The sequence below is a fragment of the Lactuca sativa genome, chromosome 4 (genome assembly GCF_002870075.4).
Source record: "Lactuca sativa cultivar Salinas chromosome 4, Lsat_Salinas_v11, whole genome shotgun sequence".
Classification (NCBI taxonomy): domain Eukaryota; kingdom Viridiplantae; phylum Streptophyta; class Magnoliopsida; order Asterales; family Asteraceae; genus Lactuca; species Lactuca sativa.
The window spans coordinates 34,937,804-34,949,337 of NC_056626.2; the positions used below are offsets into that span (position 1 = coordinate 34,937,804).

The 11,534-nt window shown below is 34.9% G+C and overlaps 1 long non-coding RNA gene across 1 annotated transcript; it reads right to left on the minus strand.

The window, feature by feature from the left end:
- Positions 1-8,255: 8,255 nt before the first annotated feature.
- LOC128133803 (uncharacterized) lies at positions 8,256-11,133 on the minus strand. Its single transcript, XR_008232102.1, has 2 exons — positions 10,950-11,133; positions 8,256-8,618 (listed from the first exon to the last, which is right to left on the minus strand). It is a non-coding gene; the product is annotated as an uncharacterized LOC128133803 (long non-coding RNA).
- Between the last annotated feature and the right edge of the window lie 401 nt (positions 11,134-11,534).

An 11,534-nucleotide genomic window follows, 5' to 3' on the forward strand; every position in this document is an offset into this window, starting at 1 on the left:
TAACGAGTGCTGATGGTGCACACATATGTATGTATTTTTATATTGTGTATAACTTGGTGAAATCAAGTAATTCATGTATAAGGAAGTCGGAAAAACTATAGAACGAAAAAAACACCGTTAAAACATCAAAAAATGAAAAATAGATTATGTTCCTAGGAAATCTCTTGGAAATATGCAGGAAATACCCAGGGATTTCCTACACAACATAAATTTTGTCACTAATCCATTGGAAATGCATAGATATTTCCAAGGGATTTCCTAAGACCAAAACCCGTTTTTTACTTTTTCGAGGTTCAAACGTTGTATTTTTTGTTTCATATTTTGTACAACTTTGTTATACATTATATACTTTCATCTTACCAAGTTATACATAGTATACACATATACACACATATCGATTTATAATGGTAAAGGAATGTTTTGAGTACTGGGTTTTGATAGTGTACACACATGTATGTATTTATATGTCGTGTATAGCTTGTTGGAATAAAAGTAATTCATGTATAATGAAGTTTAATAAAATATAGAACGAATAAACGGTGTTTGAACATAAAAAAAATGAAAAATGGATTATGTTAATAGGAAATCGCTTGGAAATGCGTAGGAAATAGCGATGAATTTCCGACACAATACAAAATTTGTCACTAGTCTCTTGGAAATACATAGGTATTTCTAAGAGATTTCCTAGGACTAAAAGTCATTTTTTGTTTTTTCGGGGTTTAAACGTTGTTTTTTTTTTTCATTCCATATTTCATACAACTTTGTTATACATTAAATACTTTCTTATTCATTTAAATCTGACACATACATACATGCATGCATGCGCTTGCACCTTCATAATTTATTACTCAAAACATTCATTTTTATTCTATATTTATACTTGTGTGTGTAACAAAGTTGTACAAAAAAAGAAACTAAAAAATGGCGTTTGAACCCTGGAAGATGTAAACAGAAATTATTTTCCTAGGAAATCCCTCGGAAGTTCCTACGCATTTCCGAGGAAAATGAATATTATTTAGTATTTTCCAACTATTTTATACTGTAATCTACATCTTTCAATACATATTTAGATATGCAATTATTATTATTATTATTATTGATACATTTATATACATACTAAAAATAATCCTAATAATGGTGTTATTTAAATAAACGAAAAAGGGTGCTTAAGCCCCGAAAAACAATATTTTAAATAACTATGTAAATAATTTTAATTAAATCTATTGATAAAATTCTAAAAAGTGTTTGCGATAATAATTTCAATCAAAGTTCATAATAATATTATAAAAATGTTTGTAAAGATATTTATAAACAAATGTTTCGATTTCCTTGGTATTTTCTCGGTATTTTCGAGGACTTTCCTAGGAAACGCTTAAATTTTTTGATATCCTAAATATCGCATCCTAAAAAATTCAACCATTTTCAGTTCCCCCCAAATGCTCTCTTTTCCTGATTTTAGGCTTACCCCTAGAAAATTGTGCCGCCACATTGCAATCTGATCTCTCACCTCCTTCTCTTTACACACACTCTCTGATATCTCTCATCTCGTTCTCTTCACCCCTTTCTCTCTGTTTTTGACCTAGCCGACCCTCACTGCCACACCACAACCTACCATTAAAGGCGGTTTGGTGCATCAGTCGATCCGTAACCCTCTGCCACCATCCAGTCAATGTCCGGGCAGCGAGTCCGTTTTCCAGTCTCTTCTTATGTGACTTCGTCTTTCTGCGTGTCACCGCCTCGACGCCTCCGTCCGCCAACACCCTTGTCGCCTCCCTCTACATATAATATAGGGAGCTCTTGATCTTGTGGTTTTTGTTTTCAATTTTGACCAATATTTCCTTCGCATTGAACTAGAATCATCGCCTCTAAGAATTGTCGGACCTCATGGAAGGTAAAGTCCTTTAATTTTATGCATCTTCTTTTCTTTCTTCAATTTTCTGCATCTTCTTACTGTCGGTAGGTTTGAGCAATCGATTACTACATGAATAAGAAAATCAATCCCCACTTTTGGAGATTATATATATAAACACTTATGAGATGATCATTAACACTTTATTGAGGTCTTTGATTTTTTTTGTTCTTTTTTTCTTTTGCAGTTGATGCAGTGTAAGGTCTGTAAGCTCATATATACATTTATCTTATTGTCTAGGTATGGAAATGTTATTTGGGGGGAATTAAGAGTTTGATTTATTTCGGTTTATCTTGTAGTTTCAATGTAGTTGAAATGGAGAACCTCTAACCCCATAGAAAATCAACTACCTGAAGCAGTTTTGTTGCCTAATGGTCCGTAAAAAATAAATCAAGGAATGATTTGGTAGTAAATGACTTAAGCTACCATTTATGTTGCAGCAACCAAGCAAGGGATGGATTGCCTTTATGCTTGAAGTGTTATTGGTATAGATGTCAGTCCAAACTTCATCCATCTAGTTTTTTGTATATAGTTTATGCAAATGTAAAAATTACCTCTTTAAGGTGTGTTTTCTTATAGCATCCAGGAACAAATTTTGTAGGAAAGATGCTCAAAAGAGTGTGTAGTGTTGGTTGTTAGTAATGAATTGATCAAAAAACATGGGAGAAAAGAATCATAGGATACAAAAGGGTAAAACATTCATTTTTAACATTCAACTGTTTATAATATGCTCAGGTACAAGCTGAAGTTGAAACAAATACTACAACAAATTCATCAAGTTGCATCAATGGTCTTCTTTAGTTGACAAGGTATCATTTGTCTTTATTTACATTCCACATCCACCAAACAGGAATGTACAAAGGAATGGAATCCAATTCAATTCCATTTCAACTCTTTTTTCCAATTCCATTCCATTTCAACTCTTTTTTGGTTTTGAAGGGCAATAGACTTCTTGGTGGAGCTGTTCTGTAAGTTATACCAACATCAAGGCTGGTCCATACAACAAACTTGCAATCTACCTAATGATCCTTATATTATTGTTGTAAACACTAGCTAGTACCTTTTAAAATCATTATCTTATTTTTGTGTTTCAACATTTATAATATGTTTGTTTTTAAACCTCTGTTTAGAAGTTATGTTGTAATGAAGAATATTTTGGATTTATGTTTATTGTGTTTGTACATAAACTTCAAACATAATCTGGTCATTTGTATTAGATTTTTTTTTCTACATTTTGGACAAGAAAAGAATCTGGTTTTGTTTGTGTTTATTGATTTTTTTTAAAAAAAATTTAGATTTCCTCGGAAATGCCTAGGAAAATTTATTCTAATAGTGTCACTAAAAACTGTCGCGAAAATTGTCAAAACAAATACTTCCTAGGAAATTTCTCGGAAAAGTATTGTAGTAGGAAATTCCTTGGAAATATATTCCTAGGAAATTCCTTAGAAAAGTATTGTACAAGGAAATTCCTCGGAAATATATTTCCTAAGAAGTTCCTCGGAAATAACAACAAAATTAGTATGTAGGAAAATTCTCAGGACTTCTGACAAAAGAGCTCTCCTTGAAAATGCCTCATAAATTTCCTCGGAAATTCCTCACAAAATATTTCCTAGGAGCCTTTTACCTATGCAAATATTTTTCTCGGAATTTCCTCGGGAAACCTGTTTTGTTAGGGATTTCCAAGGAAATTGTCCATCGGAAAAGGCGCTTTTTTTAGTAGTGTCTTTAGCAACTCGAATGATTCTTTGTGTTTATCACTCCAAGCATAACTAGCTTCTTTGTGAGTCAAAGCTGTTAATGGAGTAGCGATCGAAGAAAAGCCGTGGATAAACCTTCGGTAATATCCGACTAATCCTAAAAAGCTTCGGATTTCCGTGGGACTTTCGGTTGCTCCCATTTCATCACAACTTCAATCTTTGCTGGATCGACGATTATCCCTTCTTGGTTGACCACGTGACCCAAGAATTGGACTTCTCGAATCCAAAAATCACATTTGGAGAACTTAGCATACAACTTCTCCTTCTTCAATACTTCCAACACTTATCGCAAGTGTCTGCCATGCTCCTCTTGGATTTTCTAGTAAATCAGAACGTCATCTATGAACACTATCACAGATTTATCAAGGAACGGATTACAAACTCTGTTTATTAAATCCATGAATGATGCTGGAGCATTGGTTAGTCCAAACGACATAACCAAAAACTCGTAGTGTTCATATCGTGTTCTAAATGCAGTCTTCTTGATATCCTGCTCTCTTACTTTTAGTTGATGATATCCTAACCTTAGGTCGATCTTTGAAAAATAACTTGAACCTTGTAGTTGATCGAACATGTCATTAATCCTCAGCAACGGATATCTATTCTTTATTCTTGCCTTGTTCAGCTCTCTGTAATCGATGCACATTCTCATACTTCCATCTTTCTTCTTCACGAATAACACCGGAGTTGCCCACGGTGATGAACTAGGTCTAATGAAACCTTTGTCCAACAAATCTTGAAGTTTCATCATCAGCTCCTTCATCTCTGTCGGTGCTAATCGGTAAGGTGCTTTTGCTATTGGCGTTGTCCTTGGTAACAAGTCTATTCCGAACTCCACTTGTCTATCAGGCGATAATCCGGTAAGATCTTTGGGAAATACTTCCGAGTGTAGCCCACTGACTCGTCGAGTTCTTCCAGAACTCGGGAAATCGTGAAAACCCTAGTTGACTCGCCGAGTTTCCAGACAACTCGTCGAGTCCATGCGGTGTCTAAATGTCGGGAAAACCCTAACTAACTCATCGATTCATCTCACTAACTCGCCGAGTCCATGCAGAAACCAAAAACGGCCAACCTTCATCTGAAGCGTCGAGTTGACCATGCAACTCGTCGAGTCCCTTCAATCCATTTCTCATTCAGACATTTTTAAGCTACCCAAAGCTCCAAATTGTAGATCTAGCTTCCTAAGGCATAGTTACCACATAAAGTTGCAAACTTTACGTGTATGCATGGTCTTAAAGGCCAAAACCAATCCAAAGAAGAAGTTCTAGGTAAGGAGAAGGCCATAACTTGCTAAAGACTAAAACTTTATGACTATAAGGACTTAGAGGAGTCTAGATATGAAGTTACAACTTCAGATCATGCCCAATACCCGAAATAACCCACAACCAACTAGAAATGGCCCTAAACCTTTGCATGAAAAGATCTAGCTAGAGAGAAGCTAAGGTAACGACTTGTTACCTTCAAGATGATGCTAAGATGAAATAGAAATCAGATCCACAAGCTTCTCCTTGCTCCAAGCTCATTAGACTTCAAGCTTTCTTCACAAAATCCACCTTCCAAGCTTCTTAACACACAAAAATAGAGAGTAGGCGCGATTAGAGTTTCTGAGATCAAGGGGAATAGAAAGGGAGGTATAGGGAGGCTAATGACCCTTTAAATAGGATGTAGAACCCTGGAAATTAGGGTTTCATTTTTCAGCTCCTACTCGTCGAGTTGGGGTCCTCCAACTCGTCGAATAGACCTCCTAAATCATGCGGCCTGATCCGCTTCTACACGACGAGTTAAGGTCATCCAACTCGTCGAGTAGGTCTAAGAATATGACTATAAGCTTTAAATATTTATACCTGGGAGTCGGGGTGTTACAATTCTCACCCACTTGAACTAGACTTCGTCCTCAAAGTCTGCTCTGGTAAATAACTCGTGGTAATGCTCCCACATCTCTGCTTTCGACTCCCAAGTCCACTCGGATCCCCTCCGGTGCTACCACTGTACCTTCACCAAAGGTACCTCCTTATTCTATAGAACCTTCAATTTCCTCTCAAGAACGGTCATTGGCCTCTCTACGTAATTCAGGCGCTCGCCGACCTGTATATCGTCCAATAATACCACTGCCTCCTCATCTAATATGTACTTTCGCAACTGTAACACATGGAAAGTGCTGTGGACTTGACTAAGCTCCTCCGGGAGATCCAGTCTATATGCCACCTTGCCAACCCTGACAATGATCCTAAATGGCCTAATGTATCGGGGACCCAATTTCTCCCTCTTCTTGAAGCGAATCACACCCTTCCAAGGTGAGACCTTCAGCAATACCATGTCTCCCACCTGGAACTCCAGCTCAGATCGGCGCATGTCAGCGTAACTCTTCTGTCGACTCTAAGTGGTCTGCAGCCGCTTTCTAATCTGTCGAATCCTCTCGGTAGTCTGTAGAACTACCTATGTCCGTCCCATCACCCTATGACCGAACTCACCCGAATAGACTGGAGTGCGACATCTCCATCCATACAATAGCTCATATGGTGGAGCACCAATATTGGAATGAAATTTGTCATTATAGGAGAACTCTGCAAGGGGTAGATAGCAATCCCGACTCCCACTGAAGTCAATAGCGTAGGCTCTCAGCATATCCACGAGAGTCTGTATGGCCCGCTCACTCTGTCCATCTATCTGCGGATAATAAGTCATACTGAAGTGCAGTTGTGGGTTGGGTTGAGGTTATACTGCTCCGTATGGTAGCCAACAAACCCTAGAGTATTCCATATATGAGCTGAGGGTCGGGCGGGGCATGCCAGACCCGTACTGTTGGCTCAGGAGCATTCCAGATACGAGCTGAGGGCTGGGTAAGGCATACCGGACTCGTATTATGGGCTCGGTAGCAATCCAGGTGTGAGCTATGAGCCCCGAAGGCAATCCAAACTCACACTGTGGGCCTAGGGGTAATCCAGTCTGTGTAATTGTGGACCCAATACATGTTGTTATTTGTACATTTGTTAGTTGCAGTGTATCGGTATTTTTGGGGAACTCACTAAGCTCTGGGCTTACAGTTTCAGTTTTTGTTTCAGGTACATTAGATGAGCGTGGGAAGGCAATTGTGTGATCATACAGCTCCTCATGTTTATGACATTGTTTCTGGGATACTATGATATTATACTATTTTGGAAACAAGTTTTGTAATGATGAATGGTTTTGAAATGTTTTTAAAAGTTAAATTTGGCATGAATTTTATGGGTGTTACAGGCCAAAATGACATAATCGACCCGAAAAATTACTTCGTTCTCTCATAAAACTATGAAAAGAGTTTAGGGATTAAATAGACCAACCCTCGAAATTTGTAAGGCATTTATGTCATTTTCCCCAGGGCTGGCAATTCTCGACACGACACGCGACACGAACCGCGACACGACACAAAATAAATGGGTTTGGGTTGAGTTTTTCAACCCGCCAACCCGCTAACCCGCCAACCTGTTTATTAAACAAGTCATATATGGGTTTCTCAAAAAATAAACGGGTTGACCTGCCAACCCGTTTATATTCTTAATAAAAAAATTATTTTATTTTTAAATGTATTTATGTATCAAGTATGAATAATTAATAAGTATTATATAATATATACCATTGATTCATAGACCATTTAACTATTTTGACATTTTGACTCGTGGTGGATGGTCTAAGGTCGTAAGTCGTAACCTATAAGGCTAAGTCTGTAACATGTTTCTATGAATGTTTTTAATTTTCATTTGGATGTTTTAGACTTAAATGTCTAAAATTCGGACCCACAAACCCAAATCTGATCCACAAACCAGTCAACCTGTGAACCCGTATAAATAAATGGGTTGACGGGTCATATATGGGTTTATGTTCCAAACCCGCCAACACGTGACCCGTCAACCTGTGACCTGTATATTTAAATGGGTCGTGTTTGGGTTAGTATATTTTGACCCGCCAACCCACGACACGCCAACCCGAACACGACACGATTGCTAGGCCTAATTTTCCCTACAAAATTCTACTTTTATTACTAACCTATTGGAATGTTTGATAGAAAGTAATTCCGTTTTTAACTTTTAAAAAATAGGATGTTAACAAATCAATGAAACTGCATTGTCAAAAAGTAGTAAGCATTTTATAAAACAAAAGTGTGATGTTATAATTAGGCTGATTTTATTAAGAATGGTATCGTAATAAAAAAGTTTTAAAATACAATGTTGTAATACTGACAAACAAACAATAATTTGGTTATTGTGCATTGCTATTTCTTGCATTTTTAAACACCATAGTAAATATTTTGTATCTCCCTCATGTACAGGTTCATTGCATTATAAGACACATTTGGGATGATTTTTGGAGTGGCCAGATCAATGGTTTAGAGTCTTTAGACTACTAAAGATGGCTGGTTTTTAATTCCTTTTTGGGACATTTCCTTCGGGTTCATAAAATCTTGTTTTTTCTTCCTTGTTAAGGATTTATCCTGTTACACCATTCTCATGTTATTTGGTTCTTAATCTAGTTTTTAATTTTCTACGAGGCACTAAACACATTTTGAATTACAATACAAAAAGGAGTTATAATCACTCAACGAGACTTGAAGATAGCAAATTACACTATGTTAAATTCTTAAAGCCTTAAATCTATACAAACTACATATATTTTAAACACACAAAGTTCAATGAAAAGATAATGATAGCAACAAGGCTAACATTTAACATATGACCACAATGTTATAGAGTTATCCTTGCATTACATGAAAAGTTTAACATTTGATGATCCAAATACATGAAGAAAAAAGAGGAAAATCTGTCGACAATAAAGCATGTTCCTTTTATATTAATGGCTTGGTCTTTGACAATTATGGTTATGACCTTCAAGGATTGTTTCTTGTAGAGGACCAAATCGATGGCTTGCTAAGGACTCGCAGTTTTGTTTTTGTTTTGTTTTTTTGTTTTTCTTTTCAACTACAGGAGCCATTTAAATAATTTTGTCAATAAAAAAGAAAATATCTAACATGGATAAAGACCTTTCAAAAATGGAATAGACAATCAAATGGAATATCCAATAGTTAACATTTCACAAGAAAATTACCTTTAGATAGATCAGGCTTGTCACTAAATTTTACTAAATAAAAATCTTTTGGCAAAAACCTTCTCCTATCGTTAATTTTTTTCAAAAGTTTTTACTTAATAAAAATCTTTTTGTTTATATCTTTGTAAACATTTACAATTATGTCTATATCTAAAACTTAAAATTATATGTATATCCTTATAAAATCTATAAACACACGTATACTTCCATGTACATAATTTGATATTTAATCTATTTAAAAATTTAAAACATTATTCTTAAATTAGATTATAAGTAAATTACTAATTAAAATACTCATTGAAATCCTTCCCATAACCCACATTCTTATTCACGATATGGTTATTTTTGACATTATAGTATTTTGCTAATCAATTAGGAATATGAAACCACCATGTTTTGTTAATCAAATTTACAATCACCATGTTTTACTTCGGTTTTGCTAATCGAATATGCAATCATCAAGTTTTACCTCTATAATCAATTATGGATATGCCAGAGTTTGCAAATTGATTGTACAGAATATGATGCAACAAAGAATCGGGTCAAGAATAATCGTATCGTGAATAAGAAGATTGATTATAGGAAAGATTGCAAATGAATATTTTAGTAATTGAGTTATAATCTAATTTAAATATTTTATTTAATTTTTATATAGATTAATTATTATTAAATTTAGTATTTGGGTATGTGTATGCGTGTTATATGTTTTATAAGGATATAGATGTAATTTGAACTTTTAAAAATACAGGATTAATTATAAAAGTTTACGAAGATATAAATAAAATTTTCCCTAAATGAAATAACTAAAAAGTCAGGGAATAATAAATGATTTGAATGAATTTTTTTTTAAAGCTATCATCTAACTAGATGCCTAACAAGTTTACCGAATAATAGTATAGAGATGAGCATCGGTCCATACCCAAACCGAGAACCGGGAACCGGACCGTATACCCCGATTTTGGTTCTAATAGGTTCAGTTCTAAGTGGCAAAGTCAGGTTCAAAGTAAAGGGGTATCCCAAACTGGGTTCGGTTTCTTGGTTTTCCAAACTCGGTTTCGGGTTTAAACCCAAACTCATTCAAAAGTTTAACTTGTTGAGAGTTAAGAAGCTTGTGTTGCTTATATAACAAATATATATAAGCTATGTTTCATGTTATGGCTGATGTGGGATATTTTAAAATTTTAAAAAACAAGTTGAAAAACTAATAAACAAAATAAAATACACCAATGTATCAATCAAGATTCGAAATAGAGACCTCAAACTTAAAAGTTCAACATTTTACCTCTTGAATAACTCAATACTTGTGTTTAATTTTCAAAACATCATAATATAATAGGTATAATCTATATAAAGCTATATATGCAAAAATTAAAGAAAATAAATGTTTGCAAGAAGATTTGAACTTGCAACCTCCAAAAAAATCTCTTAAGGCCTTAACCATCCAAACCAACTACATCTTGTGTTATTATCTTGTTAAACATATTAATATTATGTATATGTATACTACATAAAACAAAATTTCTCTAAAAAAATTATATTACCAAATTTTTTTTGAGGGGATTTTTTGTGGATCCATCCATATCAGTTCTACTAGTAAGTGTGCTATTTAGAGACGTGTTTGGTTTTGGTCTGGCTCGAACCGGATCGAGAACCGAATAACTGAACTGGTTTAGTTGGAAATGGAGAATCCCAAGAACCAAGAACCAAGAACCAAGAACCGGGATACCCGGTTCCGATCCCGGGTTTTTTCCGTTCCAGGCTGGTTCCGCCGGGTCAAATGCGCACTATAGTAACTTGGATTGCCAGATTCTTTGATTTTGATTCTATGTATCAAATACTTAATCATTATAAAATCTTGCTTTTTCCTGAAAAACATTAGGCCTTTTAGAATTTAAGTGTTGTTTTGTAATAGCTAACATGGTGAGTTTTATGGCTAACAATCCTTGGTTTTAACATTAGTTATTAGTCATTATCTAAGATATTTATTTATACATGTGTGTATCCTTATCTAACGAAAGTAGATGAATACAGAGTACAATAATAAATGACTGATAAATTTTTATCAAGTTTATTTCTATCGATTTAAAAAGGTGCGTTTCCTTTAGTAAATGCATGAAATTTGAATGTTAATTAATTTTACTTATCTATATAAACAAAAAAAAGGTGATTGTTTACACCGAAGAAAATAGATCTCAATGGAGTACCTTCCCTTCAAGATTGCACTCTTGACCATCTTCTTGTTTTCTGCTTCAGGCAAATCTCTCTCTCTCTCTCTCTCTCTCTCTCTCTCTCTCTCTCTCTCATGTGTTTATGCATGTATGTATTATAGGGCTAAACCTATATTTCTATCATGATTGTTAATAGATGATATATTTCTTTTTTATAGCATGGTCATTCTCAGCCCAACCTCCATCATCAGGTGTAGCAGTTAGCCTTAAAGGAAGATCCTTGTTATCACAATGCCAGGATGATGATGATATCTGCAGGACATATTGGTGCAATAATCATGATGCTTACTGTGACAAAGGTGCATGTGTTTGCCATCCTGCAGGCAGCCCGATTACACCTTAAATCACTTGATAGGAATTATAAATTTATTGTTGCAATTGAAATAAACTTTATTTCCTTTATGTTATTGGATCTGATTTCCTCTTAATTAATGACAAAGAAAGATTAATTCCTTCTTTATTTTGTGTCTATGTATTTCATCCATTAACCGCTCAATATTAAATATTAAAAAAGACAACACTGCAAAATTGGTCAATGTGGTTTGTATTTGTTTTCAGGTT